The sequence below is a fragment of the Gossypium arboreum genome, chromosome 1 (assembly GCF_025698485.1).
Source record: "Gossypium arboreum isolate Shixiya-1 chromosome 1, ASM2569848v2, whole genome shotgun sequence".
Classification (NCBI taxonomy): Eukaryota; Viridiplantae; Streptophyta; class Magnoliopsida; order Malvales; family Malvaceae; genus Gossypium; species Gossypium arboreum.
The window spans coordinates 80,708,409-80,733,110 of NC_069070.1; the positions used below are offsets into that span (position 1 = coordinate 80,708,409).

Sequence of the window (24,702 nt, forward strand, 5' to 3'; positions counted from 1 at the left end):
GTATGCCTACTCTCCTCATGGTTTGCTCTATTTAAAGCCAGCTCTCCATCTACTCTTATGTTAGCATTCCGATGTGGGATCCCTCTATCACCAGAGTTTAAAACCAACACCAACTCTTGCCGTCCCAACATAGTAAAATAATCAACCTTTGCGTGGCAAGGGATTCGAACCAAAGTCCTCTCACATGCCAACTCACGCCACCACCACTAGGCCATCAACTCATTTGTGACATAAATCCAACACATTAAACTTTAAAGCGCACCTACTTGCTTCCAGATTTATTGAAAAGAAAAACCAAAATATATTGCAAGAGCCAAGACTTGAACCTTGGACCCCTTGCTTCCTCTATGGCGTCACTTCCTTGTCCCCTAAGCAGTGCACCTTGCCACTACACCACACTCCTTTTTGTGTCATCTTTTACCCCTTTACTCTTAAAAGCCCAAACGCCAATTGCATCATTTGTACATACAATTAAAATTCTGAAGACTACCATGGATTTAACTTAAGTTTGGGCCTTCCAAAGGCCCACTAACCTACTAAAATATATATATTAACCAACCAGAACACACATAAATTTTAAAAATCACAGAAACACAGAAAACCCGAAAATTGTGGGGTTACAGCTCTCATGAGTACAAAACATGTAATTAAAGCATTAGGAGCATCGAATTCACCAATTCTAATGAGAAATCATCTATAAAATGCATTAAACATGGGGTAAAAATATGTATAATTTATGGTTTATCAAATACCCCCACACTTAAGCATTTGCTTGTCCTCATGCAAAATCCTCAACTCATAGTCAAAATAAATTCTCCTCAACTTATAATTCTTATCGATAATATCTCAAAATAATCTATAGGTAATCATACATTGAGAATCCAACTAAAAGAACATAAAAGTTTCAAACATTCTAAGTTGAGTATTTAATCATGCAAACATAGGTGTCTCTCCGCATCTAAGGAATTACCTTTGATTCAGAATATCATAGAGTTTCACATCCTCACTAAAGATTCACTCAAATCACTCGAGGTGTTTAAGGACAATAAATGAAACACTCAATAGCCAATAATGAAGTCATTACCATAGGCTTGCATGAAAATCAAATCTCCACCACTGTAATTTAAGATGATACATCAATCAAAAGGTCTTTAGAAGGTTGTAATGAGGCTTGGTTAGGGGGTGTGGTCACAAGCTGAAAGAAAGGGTTAGAATCGAGATTGACTTGAAAAGTTTCCTTAACTAGAAAAAAGAGTTAATCTCCACTTGCGTACAACAGAGCGTTTCTCAGAATATGAAATTACAGATATGTATACATGTTTTTTTTTTTTTAAGAACAAGTTAAATAATATAGACTAAATATCAAGACAAAACATAGCTAGGCAATCTATTCAATTGAAATCTCGACAAAAATAGGGATTAATTGAGGGGATTTTAACAATAATGGGTCAAAGGTTAATATTAAGGGTAATACAAGAATTGGTTTGTTGGGCTCAAGGGGGTTTACTAGGGGTTAATCGTGGAGGTAGACTTTTCATGGCATGAGTGGGTTAATCCTAAGTGCCTTAATCATTTTGATATATCAAATCAAATGGTGTTGTCTCGACATGCATAATTAAGCAAGTTCTAGAATAACAGTTCAATACTGATGCAGTCAAAGCAATAATAAAAGTGAGCATAAAAGGATGAATAGATGGTCAAAAGGCTAAAAAATCTCACAAAAAGTTATGGCTTTTTGATATTTAGACTTGTGAATTCTAATTCAAAGTAATACCTAGACTTGGGGAAACAACCTATAATTTTAATTTCTTAAAAATTAACTTATCATACTTGATTCTCTAATGTCTTAAAGTTTAAATAATCAATGCATAAATCCCTATGTTTTAATTCAAGATATATCAATCAAAATCATAAATCAATTAAAATTTATCCTAAATATGATATGAGAGTTTTTCATAAGAACAAGGTGATTATTCAGGAATTTTTCTGATAGTGAAATAAATGCCCCCCCCCCCCACACTTAGGATGTACATTGCCCTCAATGTACAGAGATAGATGTTAAAGAATAAAAATAAGATAGGGAGAGAAGTGAAACTTCCTGTATGATGAATTCCTCGAACTAAAGTTTTGGAGAGTGATCGGTTTGAGAGTGGAGGAGGATACTCTAGCGGTCGTAGAGGTTCATTAGGCCATAAGTCCTGTGCCAAAAGAATATTATATCTAGTGGTAGCTATGGTCGTGGTCTAGCCGGACATGGCCATCGTGAAGAACCTTCCCTGGTATAGTTGTAGTTCCTATGTGATGATGAGCTTAGGAGCTCTATATAACTGTGATAAAATCAGGAACTTTTTTCGAAGATATTAGGAAGAATAAGGACTCGAAAAGAAATAACCAAAATAATAATAAAATAAAAAATAAAAATCTAAAATCTAAGAAAAAAATTAGTTTCGATAAAAATTAAAAACATAAAATAATAAATAAATATTTCTAAAAATCTTCATCGCTGGATGGTTCGTGAGGTGGGACTGGCGATGAGATGTGGATGTGCTGACAAATCAGTTGTAGAATAACATCAATGTTGTCAAATCGTTGAAAGCACCTTCTTTGCTTTCGAATCGTGAGGCGCCAGAGATGTCGAGATATAAAGCCACCGCATGAACTGGATGAGAGGGTGGCCGGGATAGGGATTAGGAAGTGGAGAAGGGTAGATTTCGGCTAGGGTTTTGAAAAGGGGAAGAAGATGAACAGTGGTTTGCTTATATAGGGGAGGTTCACATGGCCTAGGGCCACACCTGTGTACTTTGACGGTGAGCCCGTGTTTTTCGAATTTTGTGAGTTAGGTCGTGCCCGGCTATTATCCCACGCTCGTGTGTCTTGAGCGTGTGTGGAACACGGCAATGTCGCACGGCCATGCCTAGCTTTGTTCACTTCTCCCACGCCCATGTGTTATGGTAGCATGCCCGTGTATTGTTGTACATGGCTGAACGGCAGACACGCCCGTGTCGAAGAAACAGAATCGAGCCTTGTCCCTGGCACGCCCGTGGTTTTCCATTCTCACGCCCGTGGTCACTTATGAAGTTCATCCACGACCATGTCGCACGGCCGTGGGGATGTATCACATCCCGTGTTTTAGGGAAATCATGTACCCTGTTTTCACACGGCCATATCGCACGGCCGTGTTACCGGCCATATGGTGCTAGGAACCTGTGCTTCAAATATTCTGTTAGTGACCTAAATTTTTAAAACTTGAATTTAAAATAATTTAAAATCGTTAGTACTCGGGTTGCCTCCCAAGAAGCGCTTGTTTATAGTCTAAGCTCGATTGTTACCTTGTTAGTATAATCAGGGCGGTTTGTGGAGTCGTAGCTCCTCTCCATCGATTTTAAAATCCTCATCATTATAAAGTTTGAGACGGTGTCCGTTTACTTTGAAGGTACCATATGATGGGTGATTTACCTCTATCGTGCCATATGGATGAACAGATTGAATTACGAAGGGTCCTGACCATTGTGATTTTAGTTTCCCGGGAAACAATTTGAGTCTTGAGTTGTATAGTAAGACAAGATCTCCAACTTCAAATTGTTTTCATTGCTTTAAACGAACATCATGGCGCCGCTTTATTGCTTCCTTGTATAGGCGTGAATTTTCGTATGCATTGGCTTGCCATTCATCTAGCTCATTCAGCTGCATCAACCTGTTTTTTCCTGCAAGTTTGGGATCAAGGTTTAGAAATTTAATAGCCCAAAAAGCTTTATGCTCTAATTCGAATGGGAGATGACAACTTTTGCCATAAACAAGTTTGTAAGGAGATGTCCCTATAGGAGTCCTAAAAGCAGTTCTGTAAGCCCATAAGGCATCATCTATTTTTGTTGCCCAGTCTTTTCTGTTTGATTCTACTATTTTTTCAAGAATCCATTTGAGTTCTCGGTTTGCTACTTCAACTTGTCCATTAGTTTGAGGATGGTATGGGGTGGCTGTTCTATGATGAACTCCGTATTTTTTAAGGGTTTTGTCAAATTGGGTATTACAAAAATGAGTGCCCCTGTCACTGATAATTGCTCTAGGTGTTTCGAATCTCGAAAAGAGTTTTTTAAGAAAACGTACTACCACTCTAGCATCATTAGTAGGTAGAGCTTTGGCTTCTACCCATTTGGACATGTAGTCGGCTGCTACTAAGATATATTTATTTCTGAATGAACTGGGGAATGGGCCTATGAAATCGATACCCCACACGTCAAATATTTCACAAGAAAGCATATAGTTTTGAGGCATTTCATCACGTTTAGATATGTTACGCGTCCGTTGGCATTTGTCACATAAAGTAACATACCTGATAGCGTCTTTGAATAACGAAGGCCAATAAAAACCTGATTCAAGTATTTTGTGTGCGGTCTTAGTTCCACTATAGTGTCCTCCGATTGGCCCTGAGTGGCAGTGTTCCAATATTTTTGATATTTCTGATCCTGTAACACATCTTCTAATGACTTGATCTACACATCTACGAAACAGAAATAGATCATCCCAAAAGTAGTTTTTCACATCATTAAAGAATCGCTTCTTTTGCTGGTGTGTTAACCCTTTTAGGATAATGTTAGCAGCTAAAAAATTCGCGATGTCTACAGACCAAGGTACCTTGAAGTTAGATATAGCAAAAAATTATTCTTCAGGGAACGAATCATTTATTTCCACGTCATCTAGTTCTCTGGAATTGGATTTCTCGAGCCTGGATAGATGATCAGCCGCGAGATTTTCAGCTCATTTCTTGTCCTAAATTTCCAAGTCAAATTCCTAAAAAGGAGAATCCATTGAATGAGTCGAGGTTTTGCATCAGTTTTAGTTAAAAGATAGTGAAGGGCGGAATGGTCAGTGTAAACAACAATTTTAGACAATATGAGATATGATCGAAATTTATCAAAAGCAAAAACCATAGCTAGCAACTCTTTTTCAGTAGTAGTATAGTTTTCTTGTGCAGCCGTTAAGGTTTTGCTGGCGTAATAGATAGGTTGAAAATGCTTGTCTCATCGCTGTCCCAGTACTACACCTACTGGAAAATCACTCGCATCACACATTAGATCAAATGGCAAGTTCCAATCAGGTGTAATTATGATTGGAGCATTAATTAATTTATCCTTTAAAGTATTAAATGCTTCTAAACATTCCTGATCAAAGTTAAAAGGTATATCTTTTTCTAGCGATTTAGTTAAAGGCTTAGCTATTTTAGAAAAATCATTAATGAATCTTCCATAAAAACCAGCATGTCCTAAAAAGCTTCTAATAGCCTTAACTGAACTAGGGGTGGTAATTTTTTGATTGTTTCTATATTAGATTTATCCACCTTAATCCCTTTACTAGAAATTTTATGCCCTAGTACAATACCTTTTTGAACCATGAAGTTACATTTCTCCCAGTTAAGCACAAGGCTTGTTTCCTCACATCTTATTAAAACTCATTTTAAATTTTTAAGGCAGAGATGGAAAGAGTTATCGAATACCGAAAAATCACCCATGAAGACTTCTATGATATCTTCCATGAGTTTGTCGAATATGGCTATAATACAGCACTGAAAAGTAGCAGGGGCATTACATAATCCAAAAGGCATTCTACGATAAGTGAACATACCATATAGGCATGTGAATGTCGTATTTTCTTGATCTTCAGGAGCTATTGGGATTTGGAAGTAACCAGAGCGTCCGTCTAGGAAGCAGTAATACATGTGTTCGGATAATCTTTCTAACATTTGGTCAATGAATGGCAAGGGGAAGTGATCTTTTCTTGTAGAGTCATTCAGTTTCCTGTATCTATGCAAACTCTCCATCCTGTAACCGTTCTTGTTAGGATTAATTCATTCTTCTCGTTGGTCACAACCGTCATGCCTCCTTTCTTGGGGACAACTTGCACTGGACTTACCAAGAACTGCCAGAAATAGGATAAATAATTCTAGCATCTAGAAGTTTTATTACCTCAGCTTTTACAACTTCCTTCATGTTGGGTTTCAGACGTCTTTGAGCTTACACACATGGTTTGTATTCATCTTCTATTAAAATTTTGTGGGTACAAAATGAAGGACTGATTCCTTTAATGTCAAAAATTTTCCATGCTATGGCCTTCTTATGTTCTTTTAATACTTGGATTAATTCCTCTTTCTCCTATGGTTGCAAATTAGAAGCAATAATAACTGGTAATGTAGAATTATTTCCAAGGAATGCATATTCTAAATGGTTTGGTAATTGTTTAAGTTCCAATTTGGGAGGCTCCTCAATTGAGGGTTTTTGCTTAAGTTCATCGTTTATCTTAATACCCTCATATTCTACTTGTCTTGACGGATGGTCATTAGGTTCCTCACCTATCTCCTCGTCTTGAGCTGGATACGGTTCTGTCTCCTCCTCTTGTACAATTTCCTAAAAAGAGTCTTGAGTAATATGATCAATAGAGTCAATGAAATAACATGAATCATCCTGTTCCCAAGAGAATCTCATAGCATCATAAATTTTAAAGATCATTTCCTCGTCACCTACTCTAAGTACCAATTTACCGTCACGTACATCAATCACGGCTCTAGTAGTGGCTAGGAATGGGCGCCCTAAAATTAAGGGTACTTCCATATCTTCATCCATGTCAAGCACAACAAAATCAACAGGGAATATAAATGTAACACCCGTGCACTGAGACCGCTTCCGAGTCGAACACGAGGTGTTAACGGACTTAATTCATTAATTAAACAAATTTCATACAATTCATTTTAAAATTTCCAGACAAGCTGGCTAACTGCATCACAGTCGCTTTAAAAATCATATCTCGAGTTACGAAACTCGAAATCCAATTCCGTAAATTTTTCCTGAAACTAGACTCATATATATATCTACTAATTTTTTTCTAGAAGTTTTGGTTAGGCCAATTAGTACAGTTTATTAGTTAAAATCTCCCCTGTTTCAGGGTTCAACTACTCTGACCTCAGTGTATTCCGAATCAGATATCTCCCTGTACAGAGCTTCAATGACTATACCGTTTATCTCTAATAAAACTAGACTCAATAAGGAATCTGTACATATAAAGCATGACTTCTAATTATCTTTGTAAAATTTATGGTGAATTTACAAAGTCAGAACAGGGGATCCAGAAATTGCTCTAGCCCTGTTTCACAAAAATTTAAACATCTCATAAAATATAACTCATATACCTGTTTTGCTTATTCCATATGAAAATAGACTCATCAAGCTTCGATTCCATAATTTATTCATTATTTAATTCCATTTCTACTATTTTTAGTGATTTTTCAAACTCACGTCACTGCTGCTGTCTGAATCTATTTTATGGTAAATTTTGCCTATTTCATGGTTTCCATGGATTAGCTAGCAATTTGACATACATAATACCAAATATGATCATGATTAGCCATTCCAATGGCTAATCATTGCCAAGCATTTCTATCTCCATACCACTCAATAACCATATCATAAGACCATATATACAAAATGATTATAATGCTATACATGCCATACTCAAAATATACAAGCCATTATGCCAAGATGGTATACGGATAGTGTGAGCGTGCCTCCGACCGCTTCCGATTTCCGAGCTGGCTTGTCAACACTACAAGGAATGAAAAGGAGGAGTAAGCATAAATGCTTAGTAAGCTCACATGCAAATAGCAAGTAACATAACCATATAAGCAAACATAAAACATCATTTGCATAATCATCACCAAGACATTCATATCACCTTTTCATTTATCATCTTACCATATTGTTGTTATATCGAGTTTTCAACCTGAGGGTTAAGTACATACCTATTCAAATTATCCATTTCACAACACTTACCAATACGTCCCTTTCATCTTGAGTATTCCTCCATTTGAGTAGAACTTTACCCGTTGAACACATCGGAATATAATTCGGATACATGGAAAGTTTGCACATAAGTGCCGCATATGTAGCCAAGCTACCATGTAACCCGCCCATAAGTGAACTCGGACTCAACTCAACGAGCTCGGGCGTTCGCATCCATAAGTGAACTCGGACTCAACTCAACGAGTTCGGATGCCTAGTTACATCTCACGAACTCGGACTCAACTCAACGAGTTGGACGCTCGATCCATAAGTGAACTCGGACTCAACTCAACGAGTTCGGATGCCCAAATATCCCAAAGACATGTCACTTGTATCCTAATCCATTCCTAAGGTTCAACGGACCTTTTTCCCAATCATGTGTCTCAACCATCTTCTACAGAATGCCGATACGATACTCGGTAGTATTTCATATTTTCCAAGTATATCACATAATTTGACATATTATCAAACAATTATCACAAGTATAATATTTCATAATAATTATCATATCATTTAAAAAACATTAAAACATTTAAAATAATAACTATGTTACCAACATTTACATATGAACTTACCTCGTATGCGAAAATGGCTATTTTACCATTTCGTCCACAACTTGGTATTTTCTCCATTTTAGCCCAATTTCAATTTTCCTTGCTCTATCATTTAAAATATAGTCTAATTAGGACTCACATTATTCAAATTGACCCAAAATCATATTTTGGAAAAATTACAATTTTGCCCCTAAACTTTTGCATATTTACACTTTTGCCCCAAAGCTCAGAAATTAAAATTCAGCCTATTTTCTTATGTTTTATGACATGCTGATCATTTTTCCTTCTATGGCAACATCAAATTCTCACTCTAACATGTACTTATGACTATTAGGTATTTTTACCGATTAAGCCCTTTTGCTCGCTTTTCACTTAAAACCGAGTAGCACAAGTTGTCTAACATAATTTAAAACCTCATATTCTATCATAAAACACCAAAATACACAAATTTCACCTATGGGTATTTTTCCAAATATAAACCCTAGGTTAAATTATTGCTAGCATAAGCTAAATCGAGCTACTAGGGACTCCAAAACGTAAAAATCATTAAAAACAAGGCTAGAACGAACTTACAATCGAGCTTGGAAGCTTGAAAACCCTAGCCATGGTTTCTCCTTGCTATATTCGGCCATGGGGTTGAAGATGAGCAAAATTGGCTTTTAATTTTGTATTTTAATTCATTTTACCCTAAATGACCAAAATGCCCTTACTACTAAACTTTCCAAAATTCCATCCATGTCCAATTTTTGTCCATAGACTTAGAAATTGGTAAAATTGCTCTTTAAGACCTCCTAATTAATATTTCAAAACAATTTCATACTAGAAATTTCTAGAATGCAAGTTTTGCAAATTATTCGATTTAGTCCCTAATTTCAATTTAAGCACTTTATGCATAAAATTTCTTCACGAAATTTTCACACAATCATGCAATCATATCATAGACCTTAAAATAATCATAAAATAATTATTTCTATCTCGGATTTTGTGGTCACGAAACCACTATTTCGACTAGGCCCAAAATCAGGATATTACAACTCTCCCCCCCTTCAGGGATTTTCGTCCCCGAAAATCTTACCAGAAAAGTGGTCTTCACTTTTAATCTCATATTTGGTGCCGAAGAACTTGCACTTAGACTGTACCTCCAATACATCTCTTCAATTTCTCATATGATCTAAAAGCTTACAGTCTCAACTCTCAACTGTTCTTAAACTTTCAACCTTCTCGCTTCCCATGATATCATGACATAAAACCCGGATCTCAACTTGATTTAATGGAGACCGAATTCCAAGAAATCCGACAATTAAAGAGACACGAAATTCCATGAATCGATGAGTAGGAATTCATTCAATACTGATGTGATTTATAGATCTCGCCAAACATTTAACAATAGGATACATCACATTTTCCTCTTTCCGCCATAGAAATAATTCGATATGGCCTCAAGAATAATCCTTCTCATTTCCATCCCAATATCAACATTGACAAGGATAATTTTGATAGATCCCAATGCTCGGCTTTAACCCCTTTAACAACTCGATTTTATGTAACATTGGATGCTCTAAACTATCACATTACCTCACCGTCTTGAAACACATCACAATTCATACAACAATACATTACCGAAAGTCGAAGTCTTTGCTCAATGTAGACTAGTCTAGTTCGGACGCCTTGCTTACCAATATTCTCATCTATCCGAACTCTTTCAACATGTAATAAACTTTTCAGCTTTCACAAGATGGAAACCTTATCATTCGTAGTGACTTAAACTAAAATTCAACTCTTTCTAATAAATATACACTTCTCGTTCAAACTATTTACCCTTTTATACGTACAAAATGAAATTCTATTGTCGACTTGGGAAAATAATCCCGACATAATTGTCACATGAAATCTTTCAAATAAATAATTTACCATACCGACTAAAACTCGCGCTTTTATCACCTATGCCTTTACTGATGTCAAATCCTTACATAGAAATTAGAAAAAATCCCAATACTAAAATTACCACATTACCAAGATCAAATTAGAAGTATAGTCATATTTGACATGATTATCACGAATGAAGAACGTATTGAACATGAGTCATAATTGACAAATTATGGAACAAAGATAACAAGAAAACCGAATAAAGAAATCCAAGATAGAGAAACCCTAATAAAGAAATCCGAATAAAGAGATCCGGATAAAGAAACCCAAGATACGATACTATGCCGAGAATCGAAAACCAAATTCATAGAGAAAATACAGAATACCACGATAATTCTTCAAAGAAAGAAAGTCCAAAAGAAAACATCATTTAATCCCACTGAAATCAAATATAACAAGATCAATATATCTTCCCATACATATATATCGATGAAGCATCAAGTAGAAGAAACAGAATCATAATATCATATGAATTCTCTCATCAATTCTTATCGATTTAAATGAAATAGAATACCCGATAAAATAAAGCAATATAAATTATAAACCAATCAGACTACCAATGCTTTCATCCAACACGAATTAGAAGACATTCCCATATAACAAGAATTTCTTCGAAGATCAATAGCCATAGAAATATTTCGAGAACGGGTGAACACATAGAACATCTCGAAGAGATCGCTAAATCTGTCCAGTCATAACTGTCACACTCAGATAATTCACATTTGAAATATCATTTCCCTAACTAGTTCTGCCGTCACAAATTTTATATTAAACCATTCACTAAAAAATGTCAGTTCTGAATAAATTTTGATTTACACTTTTCTCGACCTTGCACTTGAGTAATTCGATTTACCAAAGAGAATTCCTTCTCTAACTGGGACAGTGCATAACTCCAATAATTTTTACGTCAATCCGATACTTTACTGGCTCTGACTTTACTTATCAGCTCAATTTCAATCTCTAATCATACTTATAATTATTCTATCACTGTACTCTTTGGGTTCTCAACCGGAAACTTATTCAATACAAATCTCATGAAATTCCATTATAAGTACCACTTGTAAGGGGAGGGTTGTAGGACCTCGACTCGACTTTCTTATACATACACATATGACACGACTTCCATCATCATAGTAACATCATCAAAATCATGTCATTCATTCATGTTGGCTTACACCAATTTTCCTATTGTCCCATTTAGACAATATACTTATGCATACATTCTATGTTTTCTAGACGACTTTACTTATCCATTCATTTAATTAAATTAATTCATGCTCATGACATTATATAAGGCCAAACAAACATAGATATTTGCATCACAATCACAACTTTCATTTTGTGCATCATCATGTACATATCATTACAATCATATAATTCAGGTCCAACAATTTAACATAGATAAGTTCATTTCATTATAATCCTTTATCTCATAAAAATTGTATATCATTAACATTCATCAACATTCAACGTCCAATCAAGACAAGGACATTTTCACTCGTATCATAATATTATGACCTTTATTCATACCTCTACTACTTTCTATTTATTCCGTTCATCTTATCAAGTAAGCCACATACACTACATCGTATGAGCATTAAGCAAATATGGATATTTATCACAACATGAACTTTCATCTCACATATTATCACATATGTATCATAAACTTTTATTCATACTTTTCTGAACCGAGACTTATCATAATCATAATTTTACTCAAATACCTTTACTTAACATTGAACATGGTTGGCGCAGCTCGGTTGGAGAGTACCTGCCTAAATAAGACGGTACTTATATGCGTCGGAAGACATCACACTATCACGCATCGCTGGCATGTATAGCTAAACTTTTACACATGCTAGGTTAGTCCGAGAACCGACTAAACCTGCTCGATACCACTAAATGTAACACCCGTGCACCGAGACCGTTTCCGAGTCGAACACGAGGTGTTAACGGACTTAATTCATTAATTAAACAGCTCATACAATTCATTTTAAAATTTCCAGACAAGCTGGCTAACTGCATCACAGTCGCTTTAAAAATCATATCTCGAGTTACTGAAACTCAAATCCAATTCCGTAAATTTTTCCTGAAACTAGACTCATATATATATCTACTAATTTTTTCTAGAAGTTTTGGTTGGGCCAATTAGTACAGTTTATTAGTTAAAATCTCCCCTATTTCAGGGTTCAACTACTCTGACCTCAGTGTATTACGAATCAGATATCTCCCTGTACAGAGCTTCAATGACTATACCATTTATCTCTAATAAAACTAGACTCAATAAGGAATCTGTACATATAAAGCATGACTTCTAATTATCTTTGTAAAATTTATGGTGAATTTCCAAAGTCAGAACAGGGGATCCAGAAATTGCTCTAGCCCTGTTTCACCAAAATTTAAACATCTCATAAAATATAACTCATATACCTGTTTTGCTTATTCCAGATGAAAATAGACTCATCAAGCTTCGATTCCATAATTTATTCATTATTTAATTCCATTTCTACTATTTTTAGTGATTTTTCAAACTCACGTCACTGCTGCTGTCTGAATCTATTTTATGGTAAATTTTGCCTATTTCATGGTTTCCATGGATTAGCTAGCAATTTGACATACATAATACCAAATATGATCATGATTAGCCATTCCAATGGCTAATCATTACCAAGCATTTCTATCTCCATACCACTCAATAACCATATCATAAGACCATATATACAAAATGATTATAATGCTATACATGCCATACTCAAAATATACAAGCCATTATGCCAAGATGGTATACGGATAGTGTGAGCGTGCCTCCGACCGTTTCCGATTTCCGAGCTGGCTTGTCAACACTACAAGGAATGAAAAGGAGGAGTAAGCATAAATGCTTAGTAAGCTCACATGCAAATAGCAAGTAACATAACCATATAAGCAAACATAAAACATCATTTGCATAATCATCACCAAGACATTCATATCACCTTTTCATTTATCATCTTACCATATTGTTGTTATATCGAGTTTTCAACCCGAGGGTTAAGTACATACCTGTTCAAATTATCCATTTCACAACACTTACCAATACGTCCCTTTCATCTTGAGTATTCCTCCATTTGAGTAGAACTTTACCCGTTGAACACATCGAATATAATTCGGATACATGGAAAGTTTGCACATAAGTGCCGCATATGTAGCCAAGCTACCATGTAACCCGCCCATAAGTGAACTCGGACTCAACTCAACGAGCTCGGGCGTCAGCATCCATAAGTGAACTCGGACTCAACTCAACGAGTTCGGATGCCTAGTTACATCTCACGAACTCGGACTCAACTCAACGAGTTCGGACGCTCGCATCCATAAGTGAACTCGGACTCAACTCAACGAGTTCGGATGCCCAAATATCCCAAAGACATGTCACTTGTATCCTAATCCATTCCTAAGGTTCAACGGACCTTTTCCCAATCATGTGTCTCAACCATCTTCTACAGAATGCCGATACCGATACTCGGTAGTATTTCATATTTTCCAAGTATATCACATAATTTGACATATTATCAAACAATTATCACAAGTATAATATTTCATAATAATTATCATATCATTTAAAAAAACATTAAAACATTTAAAATAATAACTATGTTACCAACATTTACATATGAACTTACCTCGTATGCGAAAATGGCTATTTTTACCATTTCGTCCACAACTTGGTATTTTCCCCATTTTAGCCCGAATTTCAATTTTCCTTGCTCTATCATTTAAAATATAGTCTAATTAGGACTCACATTATTCAAATTGACCGAAAATCATATTTTGGAAAACTTACCTTGGATGTTGTCGAACGGCTTCAACGGCTATTCAATCACTTTTTCCTTCCCTTTATCCAACTTTGTTCCTCTAGGCTCTTGAGCTAGTTCACACAAGTTTAACTTATTAAAGTCTCATTATGCTAGCTTATGGTCAAATATGACAAGAAATTTAATAGGTCATATGGCCACCCTTTAGCTCAAATACACAATGGTCATACGCATTTTAATCACCTTAAGCAATTTAATACAATTCATTCAACATCAAAAGAGAAGCTCAAGGTACTTAGCCCATATATACATTAGACATTAAAGTCCCATATGTACGAAATCACGAATCAATTCAACATATTAGCTAATATTCCCTTAGCGAATTTTCTAAGTCAAGATAAAGCCATCAATATGCTTACCTATGGCCGAACATACACATCAACTTATGTACTCATTCATGTGGCCGAACATACACATCTATGCTAAGGCCGATTGCAACACTTAATACATTCTACAAGTATGGTCACTTGTATTGACTAAACACCATTTTGTTTCAAGTTCAAAACTTGGCTAATACACATATATACACTATTAAAGCATCCTCTCCTTTCCATCAATTCAACACATGCATTACTCATTAATATACAAAATTATATTCGCCTTGGTACACAACTTGCTAGCCGATTCTTCTCCATCTAGCAACTAATGCACATATGTGCTCATTTGTTAGACTCTACTTCATCTAACAACAACCATATTTCCTTCTACTTCCTACCATGGCGAATGCATCACAACACCATACCATTTCAATTTTGGTCATGGTTAAACAAAGAACTTAATGTCTCACTCAAAATGCTAAAAAGAAGTTTCAAGAGTCATCAATCCACCATCACATGCATCATTACAAAGCTTCACTTTTAGCATGCAAATGACATCAACACAAATCCACCTTAGCCGAATATCATCTCCATGACATAGTAAAGATTTGAACCATGGGCTAGTTATAACTCAAACTAACAACTAAAACATGCATGAATCTCATGGACAACATCAAACATACCTTAGTCTAGCAAACCACCATAGCCGATTTTCTCAAGCTCCTCCCCTTCTTCTCTTTCTTCTATTCGCCAAGAACAACCAAAGAATGAAGCCTTTTTTCTTTTTTTTTCTTTCTTCCATTCACGGCAAGCGGGGGGCATGGATGAGACCATTTTTTCATCACTCCTCCCTTTCATTATTTAATTACCATGCTCCTTATTTTATTTTTCCTAACATACATCACTAACATAACACGTTTGTGACATGTTTCCACCCATAGCATGGCCGGCCATTATGCTTTAATTTGGCTAATTTGACATGCAAGGACAAGCACTTTCCCACATATATTAATAGGCCACTTGAACACTTGCCTAGCATATTTCTAAATTGTCTCACATAAGTTCCTACTAATAAATTTCACATACACTGACCAAATTAAAGTATGGAACTATCACACAAGCATTTACGCACATCATAAACACATAATATAGCCTTTAATTATTTATAAGACTCGGTTTCGTGGTCCCGAAACCACTTTCCGACTAGGGTCAATTTAGGGCTGTCACAACTCTCCCCCACTTAAGAAATTTTCGTCCTCGAAAATCTTACCGGTAAATAGGTTTGGGTATCGGTCTTTCATAGAGTTCTCGGGTTCCCAAGTAGCTTCTTCGATCCCGTGTTTGAGCCATAACACTTTCACTAACGGAACCCTTTTGTTTCGCAACTCTTTAACTTCACGAGCTAGGATACGAATCGGTTCTTCTTCATAACTCATATCAGCTTGAATTTCGACCTCGGAGGGGTTTACTACGTGCGAAGGATCGGATCTGTAACGTCAAAGCATTGAAACATGAAAGACGTCGTGAATCTTTTCAAGTTCAGGGGGCAAAATCAATCTATACGCAACTGGACCAACTCGTTCGGATACTTCATATGGCCCTATGAACCTCGGACTCAGTTTGCCCTTACGGCCAAATCTGAGTATCTTTTTCCAAGGTGAGACCTTAAGAAACACTTTGTCTCCCACCTGATACTCAATATCTCTTCGTTTTAAATCCGCATACGACTTCTGACGATCTGATGCTGCCTTCAGACTTTCACGAATTATTTTTACTTTCTGTTCAGCATCTTTAATCAAATCCACTCCGAAAATTTTGCTTTCACCGAGCTCGGTCCAAAACAATGGCGTACGGCATTTACGCCCATACAAAGCCTCGTAGGGTGCCATCTTAATACTTGATTGAAAACTATTGTTGTAAGCGAATTCAATCAAAGGTAAATACCGCTCCCATGAACCACTAAACTCGAGGATGCAACATCTCAACATATCCTCAAGTATCTGAATTATCCGCTCGGATTGACCATCAGTTTGTGGATGAAAAGCGGTGCCCAAATGTAGCTTGGTACCCAAAGCTTCTTGCAATTTCTTCCAAAATCGCAAGGTGAATCTCGGATCTCTATCCGACACAATAGAAGTCGGTACCCCGTGTAATCTCACAATCTGAGAAACATACAATTCAGCTAGTTTATCCAATGAAAAATCCGTGCGTACGGGGATAAAGTGAGCCGACTTAGTCATTCTATCCACAACAACCCAAATCGCATCTTTCTTACTTGCCGATACTGGCAACCCAGATACGAAATCCATCGTGACTCGATCCCATTTCCATTCGGATATCATGATCGGCTGGAGTAAACCCGTAGGCACTTGATGTTCCGCCTTCACTTGTTGACATACTAAGCACTTCGAGACAAAATCGAAAATGTCTCGTTTCATACCATGCCACCAAAACTGACGTCTTAGGTCGTGGTACATTTTCGTACTCCCCGGGTGAATTGACATTCGGCTACAATGAGCTTCGTTCAGAATCATCGAAATGAGTTCTGAATTTCTTGGAACACACAAACTACTTCTGAACCTCAAACAATCGTCTTCATCAATTTGAAACTCTGATTCCATATTCGGAACACATTCAGCCCGTTTTGCAACCGATTCATCATCGACTTTCTGAGCTTCACGAATTTGATGAATCAACAATGGTTTGGCCTTTAATTTCGCCACTAACACATTTTCGGATAAAACAGACAAGTGTACATTCATCGCTTGTAAAGCAAACAGTGATTTACGACTTAAGGCATCCGCAACCACATTAGCCTTTCCCGGGTGATAGTCAATGACAAGTTCATAATCTTTCAACAACTCAAGTCAACGCCTTTGTCGCAGATTCAAGTCTCTTTGAGTCATCAAATATTTGAGACTTTTGTGATCCGAAAATACATGGCACTTCTCACCAAATAAGTAATGTCGCCATATTTTCAAGGCGAATACGATGGCAGCTAATTCGAGATCATGGGTCGGATAATTTTTCTCATGTGGCTTTAATTGTCTCGACGCATAGGCCACAACTTGACCTTCTTGCATCAATACGCAACCTAACCCAAGTAGGGAGGCGTCACTATAGATGACAAACTCTTTGCCTGATTTGGGCTGCACTAAAATTGGAGCTTCAATCAAATAAGTTTTCAGTTGATCAAAACTTTTCTGACATTTTTCCGTCCATTCGAACTTAACATCTTTTTGAAGTAGCTTCGTCATGGGTGTGGCTATCATCGAGAAACCTTTTACAAACCGTCGGTAGTAACCAAGTCCCAAAAAGCTCGAACCTCATTAATATTTCTGGAGGCTTCCAGCTAAGTATGGCTGAAATTTTGCTCGGGTTAACTCGAATACCCGATCACGGATACCACATGGCCCAAGAAGCTAACCTCTCTTAACCGAACTCACACTTCTCGAACTTAGCATATAACCGCTTATCCCGTAAAATTTGCAACACTAATCTCGGTGCTCGGATGTTTGGTCTCATCTCTTGAATAGACCAAGATGTCGTCAATAAACACAACTACGAACCGGTCCAAATCATCGCTCAAGATCCGATTCATCAAATCCATAAATACCGCAGGGCATTAGTGAGCCCAAACGGCATCATTAAGAACTCGTAGTGGCCGTATCTCATTCTGAAAGCAGTTTTGGGTATATCCGAATCTCAAATTCATGAATCGGTAATAACCCGATCTCAAATCTATCTTTGAAAACACCGAGGCTCCCTTTAGTTGATCAAACAAATCATCAATACGCAGTAACAGATATTTATTCTTTATCGTCACTTTATTCAGCTGACGATAGTCAATGCACAACCTCATGGTTCCGTCCTTCTTTTTCACAAACAATACTAGTGCACCCCAAGGTAAGAAACTTGGTCGAGCGAAACCTCTATCCGTCAATTCTTGCAACTGAGCTTTCAACTCTTTTAACTCGGTTGGTGCCATACGATACGGAGCTATCAAAATCGGCGTAGTCCTAGGTACAAGCTCAATACCAAACTCTACTTCCCGAGCAGTGGTAAACCCAGAATTCTTCTGAAAAACATCCGGTATTCACAAACCACCGCATGCATTTCGGTTTCTTTTCCAATTCTTTGTCATCAAGTACATACGCAAGGTATGCTTCGCACCCCTTTCTTACATATTTCTAAGCCAATATTGATGATATTACAGCTAGCAACCCCTTTAAGTCCGTAGACTCAACTCGGATTATCTCATTATTTGCGCACCTCAAATCAATAGTCTTGCTTTTGCAATTCACAACCGCATCATGCACGGTCAACCAATCTAAACCGAGGATAACATCAAATTCATCAAACGGAAAAAGCATCAAGTTCGCCAGAAAACAGGAACCTCAAATTACTAGGGGACATTTCTTACACACTTTGTCGACAAGCACGTAACGACCCAAGGGATTTGACACCCGAATTACGAACTCAGTAGACACAATAGGTAAAGTCTTACTGGATGCTAAGGTTTCACATATATATGAATGGGTAGAACCAGGGTCAATCAAAGCAATCACATTAGTATCAAAGAGAGTAAAAGTACCAGTAATAACATCTGGTGAGGAAGCATCCTCGCGTGCGCGTATAGCATAAGCCCTAGCAGGAGCACGAGCCTCAGATTTGGTCGTAGCATCCGTAGATCCTCTCTGACCACCACTAGCATTGCCCGTATTTCTAGATGGTCTACCTCGAGCAGTGGTAGCACCCGGTTTCCCACTTTGATTTGCATTCTGTTCAGACAACCTCGGGCAATCTTTAATGAAGTGGTCAACTGACCCGCACTTGTAACAGGAGTGGTCATGGAATCTTCAACTCCCCGAATGCCATTTACCACAATACTGACACTCCGTTCTATTTCGACGATCATTTCCCACACTGGCGACTGAAGTGACTCGTGCACTCGCAGGGGGTCGATCGCGATCTCGTCTAGAAAAGCCCGAAGTGTCTCTAGACCGGCCTAAGCCATCTCTAAATTTCTTCAATGACTGTGGGAAGGGCTTCATCGAAGACCTCTTACAAAACTCCCTTGCTCCCGCCACAGGTTTTCTTTTCTCCATACTGAGCTCCTCGGCTTTGCAAGCTCGCTCGACAAGTGCCACAAATTCTCGAATTTCCAAAATGCCAACATACAGCTTTATATCATCATTCAATCCATCCTCGAAACGTTTACGCATTACGGCTTCTGAGGAAATGCATTCTCGTGCGTACCGGCTAAGCCTTACAAACTTTCGTTCATAGTCGGTAACCGACATGGAACTTTGTTTAAGTTCAAGAAATTCCTTCCGTTTTTGATCCATAAATCTCTGACTGATATACTTTTTCCGAAACTCGGTTTGGAAAAAGTCCCAAGTTACTTACTCTCTAGGCACAACAGCAGTCAACGTATTCCACCAATAGTAGGCAGAATCACGTAGCAAGGAGATGGCACACTTTAGGCACTCATCGGGTGTGCAAGATATCTCATCGAGTACCCGGATAGTGTTGTCCAACCAAAATTCCGCTTGCTCGGCATCATCGCTGTCCGTAGCTTTAAATTCAGTAGCCCCATGCTTTCGGATTCTGTCAACTGGGGTCTTATTTGACCTTATTTGGTCAGCTACCGGAGGTATCGTAGGTGCGGGGGTTGTGTTTGTCGGGAATGGAGGTTGTGGAACAGCCGTATTAGTTCGAATGTATTGGTTGAACCAATCATTCATCACGCTATAGAAAGCTTGTCTAGCTTCATCATTCGGATTACTAGCATTAGGTTGAGAGTCCGCCGGCGCTGTCCCTTTTGCGGGAGCAGGCACTACACTCTCAAGATCATCAGCTACCGCTCGGTCGAGATCGGGATCCATTACTATAAATAAACACATTTGCAAATGTCAGAAATCACCACACTATCAAATAATCACATAAAATGGCATGTATAGCTAAACCCAACGCATTACGGTAGTCCTAGAATCGACTAAACTGTAGCTCTGATACCAATTAAATTGTAACACCCCGTACCCGAGACCGTTGCCGGAGTCAGACACGAGGGGTTAACGGGCTTAATCCACTTATTTTCATAGTCCATTTGAAAATTTTCCAGACAACTGGCTAACTGCGTCACTGTCACCTTAAAAATCATAACTTGAGTTCCACAACTCGAAAATCAGTTTCGTAATTTTTCCCTGAAACTAGACTCATATATCCATCCAAAAATTTTTTTCTAGAATTTTTGGTAGATCCAATTAGTAGATTTTATTAGTTAAAGTCTCCCCTGTTACAGGGTTCGACTACTCTGACCTTCCTGCAATACGACTTGGATAACTCCTTGTACAGGGCTTCAATACTTATGCCATTTGTTTCTAATGAAACTAGACTCAAAAAGGAATCTATAAATATATGGTATGACTTCTAATTATCTCTGGTTAATTTATAGAGAATTTCCAAATTCAGATCAGGGGATCCAGAAACCGTTCTGGTCCTGTCTCACGAAAACTTTAACATCTCACAATATACTATCCATATGAACGTTTCGTTACTTTCCTATGAAAATAGATTCATCAAGGTTCGATTACATAATTTATTCACTATTTAATTCCATTCCTTCTATTTTTAGTGATTTTTCACATCCACATCACTGCTACTGCCAGCATCTATTTTTAAGGTAAACTTTACCTATTTCATGATCCTCCATGGATCAACTAGAGTTTGTCATACATATACCAAAAGTGATCATGAATAGCCATTCCCATGGCTAACCGTTACCAACATTTCCATACCTCTCGATGGACAACGTACAAAACGATTATAATGCTATGATCAAAGTATATTTAAGCCATTTTCGCATGGCTATCCAAATTTACACAAAACCGAAGGGTACATGACCAACAACAAAAGGGTAGTCCTATACATGCCATTTCAAAGTTCAACCAAAAGTATACCAAAAGGGGCTTTGATAGTGTGGGCGACTTCAACTTCAAAATTCCCGAGTCCGATAGCTGAAGAACCAAAATCTATAAAACAGAGAATTAAATAAACGGAGTAAGCATTAAATGCTTAATAAGTTTTGAGCAAAGAATTTAAGCACATCTGAAGTATAGCATTCATATAACTAAACGAATAATTCCAAATATACATATTCTCAAATCATTCCTACTTCACATTCCAACCCCTATATTCATACATTAGGGATCATCTTAGCCAAATACCGGAAGCTCATTACTCGACTGAGCGAATATTATTCGAAGGGAATCAACTATTCCAATGCACATACGAAACATACCTCATTGTTGGGATTTTACAAGCGTATTAACTGAAATTTTTATAGCAAGATCGTTCATTCCCGAATCACGTACCTTCGGAATTTAATCGGATATAGCTACTCGTTCAAATGCCTTCGGGACATAGCCCGGTTATAGTAACTCGCACAAATGCCTTGAGACTTAACCGGATTTAGTAACTCGCACTAATGCCTTGGGCTTAGCCCTAATTAGTAACTCGCACAAATGCCTTCGGATCTTAGTCCGGATATAGTCACTTAGCACAAAGCCTTTGGGACTTAGCTCGGACATCATTCGAATAACCATGCACATTTATCAATAAATCATGACACATCCGTATTTCATTTTCATTACCAAAGCTCAAACACAAGACACTTATCACACTTACAATTTCGGCTCAATAGCCACATACAAAGAGCATGATTTTGATTTGCTTAAAACGTGATCTAATCAAATCATAATCTAAGTTCCATTACTCGAAAACTTACCTCGGATGTTGTCGAACGGCTTCAACGGCTATTCAATCACTTTTTCCTTCCCTTTATCCAACTTTGTTCCTCTAGGCTCTTGAGCTAGTTCACACAAGTTTAACTTATTAAAGTCTCATTATGCTAGCTTATGGTCAAATATGACAAGAAATTTAATAGGTCATATGGCCACCCTTTAGCTCAAATACACAACGGTCATATGCATTTTTAATCACCTTAAGCAATTTAATACAATTCATTCGAACATCAAAAGAGAAGCTCAAGGTACTTAGCCCATATATACATTAGACATTAAAGTCCCATATGTACGAAATCACGAATCGAATTCAACATATTAGCTAATATTCCCCTTAGTCGAATTTTCTAAGTCAAGATAAAGCCATCAATATGCTTACCTATGGCCGAACATACACATCAACTTATGTACTCATTCATGTGGCCGAACATACACATCTATGCTAAGGCCGATTGCAACACTTAATACATTCTACAAGTATGGTCACTTGTATTGACTAAACACCATTTTTTTTCAAGCTCAAAACTTGGCTAATACACATATATACACTATTAAAGCAACCTCTCCCTTTCCAACAATTCAACACATGCATTACTCATTAATATACAAAATTATATTCGGCCTTGGCACACAACTTGCTAGCCGATTCTTTTCCATCTAGCAACTAATGCACATATGTGCTCATTTGTTAGACTCTACTTCATCTAACAACAACCATATTTCCCTTCTACTTCCTACCATGGTCGAATGCATCACAACACCATACCATTTCAATTTTGGTCATGGTTAAACAAAGAACTTAATGTCTCACTCAAAAATGCTAAAAAGAAGATTCAAGAGTCATCAATCCACCATCACATGCATCATTACAAAGCTTCACTTTTAGCATGCAAATGACATCAACACAAATCCACCTTAGCGAATATCATCTCCATGACATAGTAAAGATTTGAACCATGGGCTAGTTAGAACTCAAACTAACAACTAAAAACATGCATGAATCTCATGGACAACATCAAACATACCTTAGTCTAGCAAACCACCATAGCCGATTTTCTCAAGCTCCTCCCCCTTCTTCTCTTTCTTCTATTCGCCAAGAACAACCAAAGAATGAAGCCTTTTTTCTTTTTTTTTTTTCTTTCTTCCATTCACGGCAAAGGGGGCTTGGATGAGACCATTTTTTTCATCACTCCTCCTTTCATTATTTAATTACCATGCTCCTTATTTTATTTTTCCTAACATACATCACTAACATAACATGTTTGTGACATGTTTCCACCCATAGCATGGCCGCCACTATGCTTTAATTTGGCTAATTTGACATGCAAGGACAAGCACTTTCCCACATATATTAATAGGCCACTTGAACACTTGCCTAGCATATTTCTAAATTGTCTCACATAAGTCCCTACTAATAAATTTCACATACACTGACCAAATTAAAGTATGGAACTATCACACAAGCATTTACGCACATCATAAACACAAAATATAACCTTTAATTATTTATAAGACTCGGTTTCGTGGTCCCGAAACCACTTTCCGCTAGGGTCAATTTAGGGCCGTCACAGAGCATCTCTTCAAGGTTTAATTTCTTCTCTTGTTGATAAGGTGGCTGTTGAAAACCCTGAGGATTCTGTAGCTTTTGATTCCCTTGACCACCCTAGGAGAAATTTGGTGGTTCCTCCAACCTGCATTACAAGTATTACTGTATGGATTATTTTGAGATCGGAAGTTATTGTTACCCATATAGTTGACTTGTTCTTCTTCAGTTGTAGGATTGGTATTCTGTATGCACACCTCCGCCACTTGAGTCACACCTCATTACTGGATGTACCTGCATAGAACCAAGTAAACCGTCAATCTTTTTATTGAGAAGTCCTACCTGATTAGAGAGCATGGTGACTGAATCGATGTTATAAACACCGGCTGTTTTCGTTGGCTTTGTCCTCATAACTTGCCACTATAGTTATTCAGTGACATCTCCTCTATAAATTCATAGACATCTTCTGGTGTTTTATTTTTGATGGTTCTGCCAGTAACTGCGTCAACCATTTGCCGAGTCGAGGGATTCAGACCATTGTGGAATGTTTGTACTTGAAGCCAAAACGGTAACCCATGGTGAGGGCACCTTCTCAGTAAGTCCTTGTATCTCTCCTATGCATCGTAAAGTGTTTCTAAATCCATCTGCACAAAAGAAGAGATATCATTACGTATTTTAGCCGTTTTAGCTGGCAGAAAATATATTAGTAAAAATTTCTCGGTCATTTGTTCCCAAGTAGTGATAGACCCTCATGGTAATGAGTTCAACCACTGTTTAGCTTTGTTTCTCAGTGAAAAGGGAAACAACCAAAGACGTATGGCATCATCAGAAATGCCGTTGATTTTAAATGTATCGTAAATTTCCAGAAAGTTCGCTAAGTGAG

The 24,702-nt window shown here is 37.4% G+C and overlaps 1 non-coding gene across 1 annotated transcript; it reads left to right on the plus strand.

The window, feature by feature from the left end:
* The first annotated feature begins 24,389 nt into the window (after window positions 1–24,389).
* Window positions 24,390–24,496, plus strand: LOC128282178 (small nucleolar RNA R71). The gene has a single exon (XR_008272412.1). It is a non-coding gene; the product is annotated as a small nucleolar RNA R71 (small nucleolar RNA).
* Window positions 24,497–24,702: the final 206 nt, after the last annotated feature.